The 18,386-nt window shown below is 36.3% G+C and overlaps 1 protein-coding gene across 7 annotated transcripts in view; it reads left to right on the top strand.

Annotated features, from left to right (window-relative positions):
- Positions 1-18,386, top strand: part of LOC5578717 (zinc finger protein chinmo) — a 268,018-nt gene that overhangs the window by 130,973 nt on the left and 118,659 nt on the right. For 6 of the 7 annotated variants that reach the window (XM_021845744.1, XM_021845742.1, XM_021845739.1 and 3 more), the window contains one exon: positions 663-697. The gene's annotated coding sequence lies outside the window, so the exon portion shown is untranslated. Of the gene's footprint in view, positions 1-452; positions 571-662; positions 698-18,386 lie in introns of those variants that run through there. The other variant, XM_021845740.1, reaches the window with a different exon arrangement.

The raw sequence follows: 18,386 nt of genomic DNA, 5'->3' as shown, positions 1-18,386 counted from the left end.
AATCAGTGGACAGTGGTCCTTTTTGGGGAACAGGATAGTAATTAAATTTCGTTTTCGTTTTGGCCTCTTGAGGTGAGATGTTTTAGTGGCTTGAGTTCTCCAGTAACAATTTAGTCATGGATACTTGGCCGGCTGCTCTACATTAATTATGGAGTTTTTTTTCTATTATTGTGCTTTGCAAACTAATAATGTACATAATTTCGCTTCGCTTAATTTCCTGTTTTGTTATTAAATATAGCATCCAAACCTTTCAATCAACCAATCGAAAACATATGCGCAAATAAAATGCATCGTATGGAGAAGTTTTAGCCACTTAATCGACAAAAATCATTGACGACCTAAAAATATTATGTATAAAGGGAATCATTATGTGAGCCCGAGTGGAGCTCTACCCTAATTGCACTTTTTGCAATATGAGTGTGAACACGGCTGAACCTATTTGACAGTTCAGATTGTTTTGTTGTGCAATTTGCTGCGAATTTTATATCGGTTTCCGAAAAACAGTGAATTATTTGAATTTCAAACTGTAAAACTTTAAAATAATGCTACAACGTTCAAGAATATCATCAAGTACGTTCAAGTTCATTATTGTATACAATTAGACATTTATATCATTGCCAATTTCCACTGACCGCATCCGTCTTTTTTATATTCGTTCACAGATCCTGCGCTCAATTTTCATCAACTCGCTGAGAAGGTAAGTTTCTTCCCGAGAATCCTCCGGTGATTCGCCGGCAATTCAGCTTGGTCCATCAAACCAACTATAGTCAGCTTCCCCGGCCGGGTTCATTAAACCACACACACTGCAAATAGTTTTTTCTCAGGTTTTCTCCAGAAGCTCATTTCCCCCCGCCCACTACAACAGGGTTGCCCAACATACGGCCCGTGGGTCATTTAACTGATTTGCTACAGAAGTGAATATTTATTCATTTTTTCAAAAGTATTCGTGTTTATGTCCAGTTGCATCATGAGAATCCTTTTTAAATAATAAGGTCCTAAAACTTTGATAAAATCTTGATTTTATTAAATTACACAATTGAGCGTGTTCTTGCTACCACTTTGGCAAATTTTCCAGCTCAAGTAACGACGATATCATACCTAAATTTAATTTAAAAGGACCTCTTTATCATGTTTAACGTTCACTTCGTCGATAAAACGCCACAGATGTTCGACTTTTCAACACTGGGGTTGTTCCTGCCTGGCATTTTGAAAGTGACACGAAAACCACCACGTACACCATCAATTTGAGTTTAAACGAAGGGGTTTGACAAAATCTAAAAAACCGAAAAAATGTTTTTTTGAGTTAAAACGAATGAAAAACACTTTAAAAATGAGTAAACATGTTTCTGGTTTAAACTTGAGCGTTTGGTTCCGAAAATGGGATAATGCTTTAGGACCCTGTTTAGGTTGGAGTTCAAAGATCAGACTTCTGTTAAAGATCTCACCAGAAATCGAATAATTTATCTACAATTCGAAACGGATCTTACGATGAACCTGCTAAAAATCTCTTATGAAATTCAAATGGTTTCACTTATGCATCTGTTAGATTATCTTAAAATGTGTTTATCCAGGAATTTTTCGGAAAATTCGTAAAAAATCCGATAACTCTACATATTTGCCTAGAAGTCTCCTGAAATCCTTTTAACTGTATATTTTTCTTCAATGAATTTCTTAAATAATATATTCCAGTAATCGTTCCTGGGAGTAGCTTAATTTTCTCCATCGAGTCCTCAGCAACATCTAAAGATATTTTTTTGCCTCAATTTTGTTTTCAGAATGTTGTTCTTGATTTCGTCCTTAAATTTCTATAAAATCTTCACACAAAAAAATCACTAAGAATTTTACTCTGTAGAATCATGACAAAACTTTTTTCATTATATTGCTGTGTGCGTTTGAAATGCAAATATCAAATGCGGGAACACCAAATGCGGTAAGTTTTTTAATAAGGAAGGCGAAGTCAAAAATTGGGTTTCTTTGCTAGGTTGGCGGTGCTATATGGATTATGGTTGCTAAGTATCCTTAGGTTACTTTGTGTTACCCCATTTGATGTCCAGTTGGACTGGATTTGCACGTCAAACGCAAACAGGAATACAAGTAATTACATCAGTAATTCTAGCAAAGAACATAATGTGATGTTTATAGGGGCAGTTCCTTCCCTTCTAGGAACTGGAATTCTCAAAGATAGTCTTAGATTCCATCTTTGAGAATTCCACAAAACTTATAGGAAATTTCTTCATGCAATTCCTCTCAAACTTTATAAGAAATACACCCATAGTTATGCTCCATGAATCATATGTTGAGCAAATCACTTCAATAATATTTTTCTATTGTTCCTTGTGAAATTCGTCCAGTTATTTTTCTTCATATATCTTCAGCAATTTCCCAAGATATTCTTTTAGAAATTGATCCTGATAACTCTTTCGGAATTTGGCTTTCAAAGATCCCTTCAAGAAGCCGTTTTCCTAAAATTTTCACTGGAAGTCTTCGTTGAAATGCAACTTGTGACTAATCAAAAAGTTTGTTCGGAGAATCATCTGAAACTCATCTGAGGACACCTAAAATTAAATTTTCCTTCTGGAATAAATACAGAATTTACATCAAATCTGGAATTTCACAAAGAACATTGCCTAAGGCCCAGGGAATCCAAAAAAACTACGTCAATTATTTTTTCAGTAATTTGCTCTGAGTAGTCTAAGATGTTATCTTGCGAATTTCTCCAGGAATACTGATTGAACTTCTACAAGGAAGTTTGCTGAATTTATCAGATAAAAAGGACAAGTTTAAAAGTTTTTTCCATGCATTCTTTCTTCGAAGAAATACTCCAGGTATCACACAAAAGGATCGTATAACAATTCCTACAAAAATTTTACCAGGAAATTCTTTAGGAAACCATCAGGGATTTTTCCAAGATTCCAGAAAAATTTCCTCAAGAATTATTTTTGAAATTTTTGAAATCTGGAAATTTTTAAAAGTTCCAAGGACCTAACTAGAAGAACCTATGTTATGATTTCCTCCAAATATTATGGTAAGTGTTCCATTATTTGTGGGTGTTCCTATAGTTGCGGTAGTGCCGTTTTCACTGATTTTATTCCATTAGCCACTGCACCGACACTGCCAATCGACGTATTGGCTTGTTGATACACGGAATAGTTGAAAAGAGCATTCAAATTGCTTTAAAACTGATGAAATATCACTAAAATTGCTAAAACTTTACTTACTTGTACCAATAGTTGCGGTAAAGTGTTCCTGTAGTGGAGGATCCCATAAGAAAACAACGGATACCGCAACTATAGGAACACAACTTAAAAATATACCGCAACTAAAGGAACAGTGTACCAATAGTGGAGGTATTATTTTTCACTGACATACCGTGGGTTACTGCGATGAAATCATTTTTCTCATTAGGTCAATGATCGTTACTTCCCGTTACAACATTAACTTGTACATTGATTGCGCTTCTTGAATTTACGCGGTTAAATGAAGTTCAATCGTGCTTAGTTCCTCCACTATTGGTACATCTACCCTATACCAAAATTTGTCCAGAAATTGATCTTGTACCGTCCCTAGAATATATTTTCTCAGAGTACCCCCAAATATTGATACAGGAATTCTTCTAGGATACATTATAAATAGTTCAGAGATTTTTCAGGAGTTCATCCAATGCTTCATTCGAGTTTTGTTTTTATTTTGCCTATAAATGTCTTCAATGCACTACCAAGAACTAAATTTCTGCAAGGAATATTTATGTACAATCAAAGGACAGCACTTTCTGAAGTATTTACAGAAGAAATTCCTAAAGGTACTCGTGCATAGATTTTTCAGGAACCTTGGGAAAAAATGAAGAAATAATTTTGCTGTGATTCAATCCTGTGACTTCCCTAGTTATTTTTTTTGCAGAATTCCTCCAAATATTGAAACAGAAGTTTTTCCAAGTACACATTAGAAAATAATTCAGAGATTTTTTCAGGACTTCATCCAATGCTTCCTTCAGGTTTTATTTTTGGTATTGTCACTATTAAAAACTAATGTGCAGAATCCAATGGAAAATTCTCAAGGTATTACTTGGGGATCATTCAGATATTACGTAACGCAAAATTTGCCCAATTTAGACCCCCTCTGGATGTTTTTTTTTTGAGAATTCTTGGAACAAATTATGTACATTCTTTGGGTAAAAATCTGGAGGAATGCTAAATTGAGCTCTTGAGAAACCCGCAGAAAAGCTCTTATTAGAACCTCCGTTGGGATCTTGGTCATCTAAGAGTAATTCTTTATTCTTGGAGTAGTTTTTAGTGTTTATTTTGAAGGAATCCTAGGAAGTTTGCGAAAGGAATTTATGAAAAATAAATACAGTTCTTCTCTCGTCCTTCATAGTTCAATTTTAATGCCAAAAGGGTGCCAAGAAAAAAGGGTGTATAGCATTTTGAAGTATCTCACCCTCTGACATAATTTCTGACTACTGCACAATTATCTAATGAATCAGGGAGATTTGTCACAAACCTTTGACAGGGCTCTCGTATAATCATTGACATGAATTCTTAGACATAAGAGTAGGCACGGTATTCACATAAACCTAGCTAGGATTCTGACAGAATTCTGAGCGAGATTCATATGTATCTGGGCTGGTATACTTACTTCTTTTTAGAGACTTGGTCTCCATTTTAATACAAGTCTCTAAAAACTCTATTTTAATGGAAGATCCCTAAAGTCTTCAATTTAACCAAATGGCCTTGAAAGTATATTTTTCCCTTATTCGGATTGCAGGGAAACCTGATGGAAAGCTTTGCAGGCCCTAGAGAAACCTTTAAATACCATAACACAACTATTCAACAAGTTCTTCTGCTCAGATTCCGCGAAGAAAAGCTTTAGGAATTATCCTAGCGATTTCGCTAGAGATTCATCTGAAATACTTTTACGGATTCCTACAGGTACTTTTATGGAAATTTATAGAGGTTTTTTAAAGGATTTCCTTCCAAGGATCATGCTCAAGAATCTAGAGTCCAGAGTCCAATATGAAGATTCCATTATTGAAAGTCGTGATTTTAAAGCTAAGAGTACTAAATCAGCCAGGGTTCTGATTTTACAGCTCGGATTAGTGGCAACAATCCAAATCTGGAACTTTAAAGCCTAGAGTCTCGATCTAGAGCTTACAATCTATTCTCAGAATGAATAGAATCGTTTTTCTAAAATTCTGAACTCAGTATACTTAATCCATATCAGTTTCGAGTCCAGAATTAAAAGCATAGAATCAAGAGTCTAGTATCTTTTGAAATTTGAATTCAGAATTTCAATATATAATCCAGATTGGTAAAAAATTTCCATGAATTTTTGAATCAATTCCTTCTCGAACTCTCTAAGGTATTTGTTGGAGGCTTTTCTAAGAAAATTCACTCAAGGATTATTTTATGCTTTTGAGAAGATTTTTATGCAGACACTTCAAAGCATTCGTCCGGGCATTTCTTCAGCAGTTGTTTTACGATTTTTTCAAGGGTTTCGTCAACAATTTAACTCTCAGTTCAAATACAGGATTTCTTCTAGATAATTTTTCACTAATACTTCAACCAATTTCTCCAGTTTTTAACAGTTCTCCAGTTTTTGTTAATCTTCCAAAGGTTCTTATAGGAATTCTTCCAAGAAATTCCACAATGGTTTATTTCACAGTTTTTGAAGTATTTTTTTTTCCAAGAAACCCTACAGGAATTCCTTCGCTTTTTCATGTGGATTCTATCAAGAATTCATCAACGGATGCTCTTAGAGTATTTATTCGAGGAAAACTACTGAAAACTTTTCCAGGAATTCCTCAATCAATTCGACCTGGGATTCCCATTAGGGATTTTTCTTGATTTTTTTTGTAAAATTCGCTAAAAGAGCACCATGAAATCATCAAAAGTTATTTAACCCTTTTGGTCGAAGTAGCAAACATTCACATGTCCTTCACTACGTTCTCAAATCTCAATAACCAACGAAGTTCATTAACAACTAATGAAGATCTGAATTCATTCTGGAGCGTCAACACTTGACTAGAAAAATTTGAAAAATCGACATCTCAAATTGAGCGGTCAAATAAAGTTTGCTGCTAATCACCATATTTTGACAGCTGATCTTGTATGAGTGGACTGCTACTTTTCCTTGCGAAATAATTGAGCGGAATCCATATGAAAAAATGATAGCTCCAATTGATTTGTACGGCAGGCGTTATGATTCGGATCGAAAATTCATTTTCTTGTCAACTTGATACAGCTCATGTAATTTGAACAGCTGTAGCATTTCTTGGCCTTGGATTTGGACTACTGGCACAGTACTTACGAAGTAGATATTATCCATTAATTCCTTGTTTCAAGACAATCGTCCATTCTGAAAGGGGTAAGGTTCCACACTACAACAGCTTTTACAAATATTTCTCCGATCATATCTACCAAAAATTCTTTAGGAATTCGGTTTGATGTTTTTAAAGGAATTCCTTTATAAAATTCTGCGAGATATTATCCGGGGATTGATTTCGTTTTCAATTTTCTTAGGAATTTATCAAGATTTAGCAGAGGTTGCTTTAGGATTTTTTATAAGCATCTCCTCATTTATTTTATAAGATATTCTCAGAGTTTTCAAAAACAAAATATTCTTGAGATTTGCTTGGAGACATCTCTGTAAGCATGCCTAAAGAACATTTTAGAAGACTTCGTTTGGAATTATCTCAAAGATGGTGTCCCTAATGACATCTAGGGATGAATTTTTGTAGTAATTCTTGAGTGTAATCTTAGAGAACGAAGAAATCCTGAAAGAGAAATTTGTATGAAATGCTAAGAAATCTCTGGAGAAGTTACCGGTTGAATGTTTGAAGATGCTCTGAACGAGTATCTAGGGGAGAATCTAGGGAATCACTGCATGAAATCACGAAGGGCTAAGGTATTTCTTGAAATTTACTGAAAGAATCTTTGGAGGAGCTATTGGTGGAATACCTGAGGTATTTTTGTGGTTATCGTTGGAAAAATCGAAGTTGAATTCTGGAGATATCGAAAACAAAACTGTTGGAGGATCAAAATCAAATGGAGGTGGCCTAATTATATACGCGTAACACTCTGTCCAAAATACATAAAACACCCTAATCCCTAGATACTTAACTTCATCTGACCAATTTATTGGAACCCCTCCCATCGTAACAACATGTCTACTCGAAGGTTTCAAATAATCAACTTTTGGTTTATGTGGGAATATTATCAGTTGAGTTTTGGAAGTATTAGGAGAAATCTTACATATTTGCAAGTATGAAGAAAAAATATCCAACTTTTTTGCAATCTACTACAGATGACACGCATGCTTCGTCCTTTGGCGGAGAAGTCTGTGTCATCCGCAAACAAAGATTTCTGACATCCCTGAGGTAACTCAGGTAAGTCAAATGTGCTAATGTTGTTTAATATTAGTACCAGAATGCTGCCATGGTGAGCACCAGCTCTTACAGGAAGTCTTTCAGTCATGAAGTTCTGGGAATTAACCTGAAGTGTAAGATTTGACAGGTAGCTTTAGATTATTCTAACAATGCATGTTGAAAAATTAAAGTTTGTTTAATAGAACAATCAAGCCTTGATACCAAACACTGTCGAATACTGTTTCTATGTCTAGAAAAGCTAGACCAATAGAATAGCCTTCAGATTTGTTGAATAAATAAAAAGTTGATGAGTGTACGAATGTCCATGTCGGAATCCTAACCATTCATTGGCAAACGTTAAATTTTCGTTGATGTGGACCATCATTCTGTTCAAAATACCTTTTCAAAAAGTTTACTAATAGAGGAAAGCAAACCAGGACGATAGCTAGAAGTTTCTGCAGGATTTTTGTCCAGTTCTAAAATTGGTACGATCTCGGCATTTATCCATTTGTCAGGAAAATATGCCAACTGAAAACATTTGTTAAACATATCAACCAGGAATGATAAGCTACTCTCTGGAAGTTTCTTGATGAGGATGTGAAAAATCCCATCATCGGCAAAAGCTTTCATATTTTTGAATTTTTTAACAGGAATTTTCGAAAACATTTTCTTGGTTGAGAATGCTTTCGGCATCAAACGCCGTTTCTGAGATTTGGCCCGTGGTCCAAAAAAGATTGGACAGGCCTGCACCAGAAGAAATCGTTGGTCAGCAAACAAAACGATTCTCAGTTCTGAACCACCACCGACCAATTGTATCGTGAAACCTGAGACGATCCACAGAAGAAAAAAAAAAGCTTGCCGTGAGTAATTCTCCCGTAACGTGACCGGAGAAATTAGCAAGGGAAATAAATAAGGCGCGCACGAATAGGAGAGATCAAAGATTAGGGCGCCCTCCTCCTGCTCCTGCCCGGCGGAGATTCGGTGTAACGTTCAGGTGGAACATTCCTAGAAGTCTGTCTCCCCAGCCACCACCAACAACATGTCTTGCAGCAGGATTGTCCGGAGGCGTTTGAGGTCGGTGTGGTCGGGTGGTGACTCGAGGAAAGTAATTTACACTTTCAATTCGCTTTCGGGCGGTTTTGCTTCATGCAACGTTTGTGCTGTAATTGGGTGACAAAAAGGTGGGCTGTGGCCAATGGAGGATTGGCGATTTCAGGTCAAATGGCACAATCGGACTTTACTAGTTTCGGAGTTGGTGGAATTCATCACTGTTGGATTAGTTTCAGCTTGATGTTCTAATTTGCGATTGTGGTCATTTTCGAGGATAATTGCAAATTGAATTTTTTGAGAACAAATTTTGCTTGTGACTACTTAATAAGTGCTCAGGTGTAGGGGTACCAAGTTGGAATACATTTGCAGGGCTGGCAGCAGGTCTCTTTTCAGAGACTTGGCCTCTGTTTTAAAGCAAATCTCTATGAAGTCTGTATTTTGAATGGAATAGAGATCTTCTATTTTCTTAAATCTCATGAAAACACCTATCTCTTGGTTACTGTTAGGATTATTTTGTTTTCTTGGTTCTGTAAAGTCTCTTTTGGTTAGGCATGAGGTGTCTAATGTTCATCTTTACAAAACACTCAATCGCTACCAGTCCTGAGATTTGCGGTAATTAAAAATCGGCACTTTACAGTATCTACAGAGGCAATGATCCGGGATCCGGTAGTCGCTAGTTTTCATGCTAGACGGTCATTAAAAAGTGCCAGGTAGTTTCGGGGCGAACAGATCCCATTATCTGATTAGGGAAGGAACCGCGTTCTATAGCTATTGCTGTAATGTCCCGTGCACTAAAGAACAACTAAACGCCATTAAAGTTCTCACTTTGACACAAGTTGTTTCGGTTTTTTTTCGATGCTCTTCCAGGAGAAACGGCCGAGCGAAACGAAATCCAAACAAAGTTTCGACCTTTTCACACCAGAAAAGCTCACTTGAAATGAGTTTTCGGGTGTTCTCCCTCTGCTGATGGGTTCTGTTGTCCGTTTGTTCGTAGGAATCGATTGGACTGCGCTACTCATTGCAGATGGATTTTTTCGGCTGTTTTGCTGCAGGCAGTCCTGAAGGCGTTTCCTGGAAAGTTTGTAAAGCGCAAACCGGTGAATGAACTTTTGGTTCTGTTGGATGGAAGTAAATTTTGCAAAATTCCTATGTGAGTCAAATTTTATCAAATGAAATCATCATAATGAGATGCATTCCCACCATAAGGCACAACAATCATTGAAGGAGAAATCCCTTGAACAGTTGCCGCAGGAATGCTTTTTACATGGTGGTAGGTCATTTGGCATAAAGTCGTTTGGCATAAAGCCGTTTGGCATAAAGTCATTTGGCATAATGATCATTTGGCATAAAGTCGTTTGGCATAATGGTTGTTTGGCATAATAGTCGTTTGGCATAATGAGTCTGAAACTGAGAATTCCTCAATTCCCAAGTTTTTATTGAATCTTTCTTATGACATCAGGCTTGTTTTGGAGTCAATTGATACAAAATTACACTTTATTCAACAATAAAATGCTCTTGAATAAACTAAAGCATATTAGGAAGGTTATTGCCATTAGTATTTTATTGTTTATCCAGAAATTACCCTTCTAAAATATTAATTCTTCTATTGAGTTTCGCTATTGGAATAAAATTTTATACTGATTTTTTTTATATATTTAGCACAAATTGACACTTCTTTCAAACGTTATATTTTTTTTTTCTAAATAAATTTTATAAAGTGGACACTTTGGACATGCAATATCTTTTTAATTTATCAATGAAATCGAAATCGGTTTTCTGTACATCGTTCGACTAATATTGTAAAATGCTGTGGTAATAAAAAAGTTATCAAAATAATATGATTTCACACTAATAAGGCACAACGTTTAGAACGGTCGATTTTTGGAGTTTATCAAAATCAAGGATTATTAAAAATCGGCAGGAAAATTCGACAATTTATATTTTTTATTTTCAAAAAATGGTTGTACTTAGAAAGCATCATCAATTAGAAGCTTGCTAAAAAATATCAATTTATTTTTGGAGAAGCAATTTTGCAGATATCATAAAATCATTTTTTATCATTTTTTTTAAAGAAAAATATCTTAAATTTAAATGGAACTGATATGAGTAGAATTTTAAGGTTTAAAGTACGTCCAGACGGAAGTAATAATATAGTATTTATAATAAAAATAACTCACGCCTTCATAGAGTTGCTGATTTAGTCCCCACGTCATATTTTAAGCACAATAGAAAAACAAATAATTTATTTTCAGAAGACCACTCAAAGCACAATGACAATCATCAAGATTGGGAACACTGCTTGAATTAAATCAAATTTATTTTGCATGTATTATTTTCAGAATGTGTTATTCTGAGACTACCTATCAAAATATTTTGATAAAAACGCTTACAGTTTGCTCTAGATCGATAAACATGCGTATATAATTTTAAAAGTATGGGATTTTTCAATAAAACGACCATAAAGAGTAAATTTGGTACCCAAGAATGCGGTTAAAACTCAAGATTTTGCTTTTTTTTACATATATAGTGTCTTTAGTAATCTAAACCAGTTTTGAACACGCTTATTACTTTACTTTTTTGCTGGTAGTAAAAAGATGGTGTATCAGCAAATTTGACCATAAGGAATAGATCACTAAAGTGACTCAGCGTCAGGAACTGATGGAATATTATTGATGTTTTTAAAAGCTCTACCTTAAGTTGAATAGTAAAGGATACCAACATACAATTTGTTCATTAAATTTAGGATTTTTTTCATGCGAAAAATAATGCTTAAACTTGACGAACAGTTTTTCTTAGGAGTTTTTGCAAAAACTATTTAGTTCTTCAACCGAAAGCATTTTGTAAGTTTCTGTATTTTCATAACATTGTAGAATAATAGTTGAACGATACACAGAAAACCGTTTACGATTTCATCAATAAATAAAAAAGATATAGCATAAACAAGGTGTCCACTTTATAAAATGAACAGTCCTTATGAAAACCGTTGATTTAAAATTTAAAGAAATCTCACCTTCTTTTCTGCATAGGCTGTTCTTTGGAGCTATTTTTTTTCATATATTTTTGTTTCCAATCGAAAAAAAGGGCGGCAATTGATGCCATTGATCTGCTCAAGTTTTCAGCGAAAAGAGAAATCGATTAATGCAGTTACATCGATGGGTTGTGCTACTTTTTCCCGAATGTCGTTTCCTCGAATGCAAGTTCCCCGAATGCTAGTTCCCTGAATGCTAGTTCCCCGAATGCTAGTTCCCCGAATATCCCGTTTCCCCGACTAACCCCTGAAAAGTTTTTAGCACTCATAATTGCGTAACTCTTACATTTCAGGGTGGTGAACAAACTGGCCATCTAATATGCACCCTTCTTTATTTAATAGGCGGTTCTTTCGAGTATTACCGTCCTCAGCATTTTTGCCAACACGTGTATAGCCGAGAATTACAGAATACTTCCTTCTTTGATTGCTTATCGATCTTTCTCATTCACTATCCAGTCACTGAAGACTATTGTAGCACCTATTTGAACTGCACCACTTTTCGGGGAAACCAGTCTTTTGGGGAAATGGCATTCGGGGAAACGACATTCGGAGAAAAAACATTGGGCGAAAAGTAGCACAATCACTTCGATGATTTTGAACGTAATTTTGTAGTTCTTTTCGAAATATTCTATGAGCGTTCCCTTTATGAGTATCTGCGAACTTTCTTTGCCAATTTACTATTTTTAAATATGTATATCTCAACAAGCTCAAAGATACTCTATGTTCTGGAATGAAGAGAAAATTATTATTCCGAAAAGATCTTCCACCAGACCCGTCACGAATTTTATTTAGTAATGCCCTCTAAGGCCACAACAATCTTTGAAATTCATCGCTTGGAAAATCTCTGAACGAACACCACGCTTGTGGTGAACCAAAAATTATTGCTATGGGCTCTGTGATGTTGATCTCGGTAAAAGCTTAAAAAATGCCTATACTAATTTTAAGTAAATCATTATGCCATTATGCCAAATGACCATTATGCCAAACGGCCATTATGCCAAACGACTTTATGCCAAACGGCTTTATGCCAAACGACCTTATGTCAAACGACTTATGCCAAACGGGGCACAATCTTTTTACATAATTTTCACTATTTCCATTTAGGGATTGTCTTCCATGCTTTTTCGAAAATTATTGGTTTTCTCAATGAATCCCTTTCAAATATTCTTCCAAGAAACAGGAATTTGTTCTTCTTTCAGGCATAACGTCCCAACTGGGGCAGATCCTGCTTCTTAGCTTTGCGTTCTTATTAGCACTTCAACAGTTATTAACTGAGAGTTTTCTTTGCCAGATGACTATTTTGCATGTGTACAATTAACACGCATGTTATTCGGAAGCATATACTTGAACCAAAAAAGACATTTTTTTTCGCTACAATTTTCCATAGTCAGTCTTATGCTATTCCCTAGTAAGTCTAAAAGATTGTGATAACATGCAGTTTCAAACAGGTAGACCTCCTTAGGAGTTAAAGAGCTTTGTTCGCAGATAGGGTTACCATCCGTCCTGATTTAGCAGGACATGTCCTGATTTTGAGATTCTATTGAGGTGTCCTGATTTATTTTTCATATTTCATGTTTTGTCCTGCTTTTTCTACCATGGGATACATGACTGTCTTATATGTCGCACTCCAAATAGCTTACTATAGCTTAAATCTAAGAAAATGTCTCTATGCACACTCAACAATATCATACAATTTTATCCTAAATTCTTACCATTACCTCTACAAGTGAAATTTTTATATATTTTTTTACATTGTATAAAATATAATTGGTTATTTTTTGATGTTCTTGGTAATGCTTTAGCGAGATGTTGATCAGACAGTTAGCAGATTTCTTTGAAAATCATCCTTATATTGCTGGCGACCCGGGCAAAGTTGGGTAACAAAAATATAACAAGTTGTGTTACCCGATAACAAGCATTTGATAACATAGTTTGTTTTCATTTTGGTTGAATAAGCAGACAACATAACAAACGTGATAACAAAAAATTATACTACAGATATCATATAAATATCTCATAGTGTTATCATTTGAAACACATTAATAACAAGTTTTGTTATCCAGCCAATTTCTCTCATTGATAACTCATTATGTTATCAATTAGCTATAAAGATCGAATTATGATAACAAACATTTGACGTCATTTACCCGTCGATGGCATCCTCGATCGGACAGCGCCAATTTCGTTGATAACAAGAGTCTTAGTATTGATAACAAAAAATAACTAAATGAAATCATGCTGTACATCTTGTTATCACTATGTTGTGCGGTTGTTATTCGACTTGGCTCGGGGAGATTGCAGGATTTCTTTGAATATCTAATGAATATTTTGATACCCTTGGCAAATTTTTGAAGGATTTCTGGTGGTGAATTCCTGGCGGGATTCTGGATGAAAATTTAAGCGACAGTTTAAAAAGAGGATTCTTTCTGTGATTTTTGATAGACTTCAAACAATCACTTTAAGAATATTTTATATCATAAAGCCAAACCATTGTGAACTTCTGGCGAGTTTTTGGCGAGAGTTTTGGCCAAAGACAATTGTCTTCGAAAAAGTGACAGATTATAGTCTAAGTAAAAGGCTAGTTATATTTCAGAATTTATACCCATACCCGCTAATTAGAAGGCAGTGTAGTAAAAATATCAATTTCTCATAACTCACGCTTGAGATTTTTCATGCGTGAGTTGTCAATCACGCAACTCAGCAGTCAAAAAATCATGGATGAGTAGGCTTACCGTTTTGACTTATTGTGTCGTATTTTTACAGTTTACTCACACACGGCAATAATTTCTTGTTAGTCTGGTAAAATTATAGTAATCCTCTCTAACGTAAACAACAACATTCGGGTTTCACGAGATTTTGACGGGTTTTGCGACTGAATCATTTTTACGGTTTGAATTGATTGAGTGATTTTGCCTCAAAATCTCGAGCGTGAGATTTGCGAAACAGATCTCTAACGAGTTTGCTCTCACGGGAGAGCGTATTGATTGAGATTTGAGTGTCAGTCTATCAACACTGCTAGAAGGTCCATGAAATCTTTTAAGAAATACTACATACAATTTTGAGAGCTGGAATTACGTCCAATAATACTAATAATAAAAGGAAAATGTATGTTTCATGGGTTATTAACAACAAAATACATTCTTGAAAATGAACTTCTTTTTTGTCTCAAATTCCAAATATTTTGAATATTTATCTTTGTGATTTTTAAGAAACTCATTCAAATTTCTCCACAGAATAATCAATTCCTCTACAATACAAGTCCTCTACAATAAAAATTTGAAAAAAAAACTCCGGGATCATTGCTGTTCGTAAAATGAGTTATGTTTGGAATTAGAGACAAAATGTAACTTATAAAAAAGTTGTGAAAATTTAAAAATGTCCTGATTTCTAGTCTCCAGGATATGGTCACCCTATTCGCAGATCCTTGTAAGATTTCATCAACAATTACTATTGGGCTCGTTTTAAAAATGCCTACCGGATTTTGTCAATAATTCATCCAATAATTTCTAAAAAATATATCCTTGGCAATTCCCCGGAGATATTCCTCTGGAAAAAATCCTGGATAAATACTTTGAGAACTTGCTTGGAAAATTTCTCAAACAATTACTGTAGAACTTCCTGAAGAAATCTTAGGAGAGATCTCTGGAGTAATTTCTAAAGATAATTTTCGATTGAAAACTCAAAGAAATTCTAAACGACAACTGTGGAGAAATTCATAAGGAATCCGTGGATGCATTTCTGAAGATATTACTGCATGAATCCTAGAACATATGCTTCTGTTTTCTTGGTTTCTTTTTGGTCTCTTTAGGTTTTCTGTTCGGTCTTTTTTTCAAGCTTGAGGTCTCTGAAGTTCCTATTTTTAAGACACTCGGTGGCTACCAACCCTGTATCTCAATATTCTGACTACTTCGAAAGACGGTGTCTTTGGCTAAGTTGTTCAGTAAGTCAATTGGTGATCGAAAGTGAGGTTAGGTTGCGATAGTTGTTTAAATTGAAATGAATATTTACGGTTTCCTGTGACTAAAATCGCAAAAATCTTGTTAGTCAAATGATTGTGGTATTTGTTCTTCCAAAGTTATCACTAGTAACTTTGATTAGGATGCACTAATCCCTATTCTAGAAGAACGCCATCTACACATTTAAGCTTTGCGTTAGATCACCAATGGCCTTCGTTATTCGGGAAAGTATATTCGTAGTTTTGTTTGTTTTTTAATCACTAATAATGATAGCTCTTGGGGCCTTCCTTAGCCGAGTGGTTAGAGTCCGCGACTACAAAGCATAGCCATGCTGAAGGTGTCTGGGTTCGATTCCCGGTCGAACCAGGATCTTTTCGTAATGGAAATTTCCTTGACTTCCCTGGGCATAGAGTATAATCGTACCTGCCATACGATATACGAATGCGAAAATGGCAACTTTGGCAAAGAAAGCTCTCAGTTAATAACTGTGGAAGTGCTAATAAGAACACTAAGCTGAGAAGCAGGCTAAGTCCCATTAAGGAGGAAGTTAGTGCCAAGAAGAAGAATAATGATAGCTCTTTAAAAAAAACTGTCCAAGTCGCCATCTATTAAAGTAGTCGGATCCCGAGATATATTTTGGCCATCCTGACCTCCTCTCCTCGTTCCTGTTCCGACGCCAATACTGCATCACACCACCAGAGCATTATGCGCTTCAAAAACTGTCAATTCCGGTCCGGTTCGGATCGGCGGAAATTGCAGTTGAATGTGCTCGGCCCACTTAATTGAGTTCAATTGCCGAAAAAAAAGAGCGCATCCACACTGGGCAGATACAAATTTAACCTACAAAGTACTTTTTGTCACGCCGCCGCTTGCCTTCGTTGACGCTGGATTGCATTGTGGGTTGACTTGGAGGTAAATGCAGCCACAGCGATACGGGAAGACGGTGGCTCCCTCCTGCGCTCTTTGTGTATGTACAGTAGGGCGATTAAAAATTCAAGCATAAAAAAAGGTATCCGTATTGCCATCAAGTAGGCTGTTGAAAAATGGCAGGCAATCTTCCATACAAAATGATAGATTAGTTTTCTTTAGTGTGTTTCAACTATTCCTGCTCTTTCCTCAACTTTTTCTAAGCGCGAACACGTCAGAATCCTAGACGAATGCAATAGTGAAAGAATTTTGCAAATCCGTTGACCCGTTCTCAAGCCAATTCGTGACACACAAACACCATTCCATTGTTATTTATATAGAAGATATATTATTAATCCCAATCAATATTAGCACGAAAAGGATTTGTTTGTTACTCAATTTTCCTCATTGAAGCCTTAACATTTAACAGAACTCTATTTTCATCATAAGGGTTGGAAAAAATTATGGGAGAAAGAATTCTCAACATTTTTTAAAAGTTTAACACGCCCTAGTGCACAGTCGTTCCCAATTTATGGAAATTAATGAGCAATTAAAAATGCACGAACCACTTCCAGCACATGCTGAATGTGGTGTTTTCGAATGCATGCGTGCATTGTTTGGATTTCTGTTTGGATGTCCTCAACAATCGTTTGGTTTGGTTTTACTGATGTTTATGTTTCGGTGGTTTGTACGTTTACACGCGGGCTCGAGCATGTTTTCGGGTGGGCACGCGTGAAGCGTGACGAATTTGGCATTGTCAGGCGTAAACTTGTGCATTCGAAAATATTATGCGTTTGAGTTCAGTAACATTTTTTTTGTGTTTGGCTACCAAGCGGCGATTTGCTGTCGCATGACGAAATTCGGTGGTCCAAGAATGTACCGAGCCGCAAGTCGTTGCACTGTCGTGTCTGGTATTAAATATCAAGTTGTAATTGAGTAGCTTCAGCTGAACTCTTCACTGATCTAGGTTCTTTGAAATGGGTTAAGAATACTTCACCAGACAATGACCTCTAGGCTCTATAGCCAATCATGTATCTCACGTTAGTCTTACATAGTTATTAAGATCAAGAGTTATTATTGCTCTGTATATGTTATATTGAATCAATTGATGAAGCTTCCAAAAGTGTTCTAATTTACTCAAGCATTTGAAAGAGAATAGCTTGGCATTACGTCCTCATTAGGACAGAGCATGCTTCTTAGCTTAGTGTTCTTATGAGCACTTCCACAGTTATTAACTGAGAGCTTTCTTTGCTTAAGTTGCCATTTTCGCATTCGTATATCGTGTGGCAAGTACGATGATACTCTATGCCCAGGGAAGCCAAGAAAATTTCCTTTACGGGAAGATCCTGAACCGACCGGGAATCGAACCCAAACACCTTCAGCATGGCTTTGCTTTGTAGCCGCTGACTCTAACCACTCGGCTGAGAAAGGCCCCTCAAATCGAGTATTGCAACATCCCAATCGCAGTGATGCGATTCCTTACTTATGGAGGATATTGTATATCCATTCTTCAAATGTTTAACATTATTCACTACCCTTTGCATTCAATCAAACCCCCAAAGCCGGTATCAAAATCGTTCTCCAAAAATCCCTCACAGCGACGACCAAATTGCGTTTCGCTTGGGGCATCAATTTTACCCAGTCAAAAAAAATTGGACTCCAAAAACCACACAACCCGCTGCGCCGTGACGACGAAGGCCAAAGTGCGTCTCGAGGACAAACCACTAAACGTGCTCTTTATGCGTTTTGTGCAGCTAGCAACAGCAAGCAAAGCCCGCAATCTCCAACGGCACACCGCATTGCCGTCAAGCGCGCAGCGCACGGACCTAAAAGCTGAGGCCTACAATAACAATAACCCCATCGCATCGCAACGCATCGCCTAACCGCTGCGCCGTCCTCAGACGGAAAGAAGAAGCAGAGAAAAAAAACGCACCTAGCTCAGCACTTTTGCATTTTTTGGGCCGCCGACATTTATAGAGGTCACGCACAATACCCAACCGTCGTCGCAGCAACGACGACGACGCACTGGAAACGCATTCCCAACGACAACGCAGCGGATTGTAGGGGAACTGGGGGTGAATCGTCC

This window comes from Aedes aegypti, chromosome 2 (assembly GCF_002204515.2).
Source record: "Aedes aegypti strain LVP_AGWG chromosome 2, AaegL5.0 Primary Assembly, whole genome shotgun sequence".
Lineage (NCBI taxonomy): Eukaryota > Metazoa > Arthropoda > Insecta > Diptera > Culicidae > Aedes > Aedes aegypti.
The sequence above is the reverse complement of the archived record's forward strand: the minus strand, read 5'-3'. Positions and strand labels throughout refer to the sequence as shown.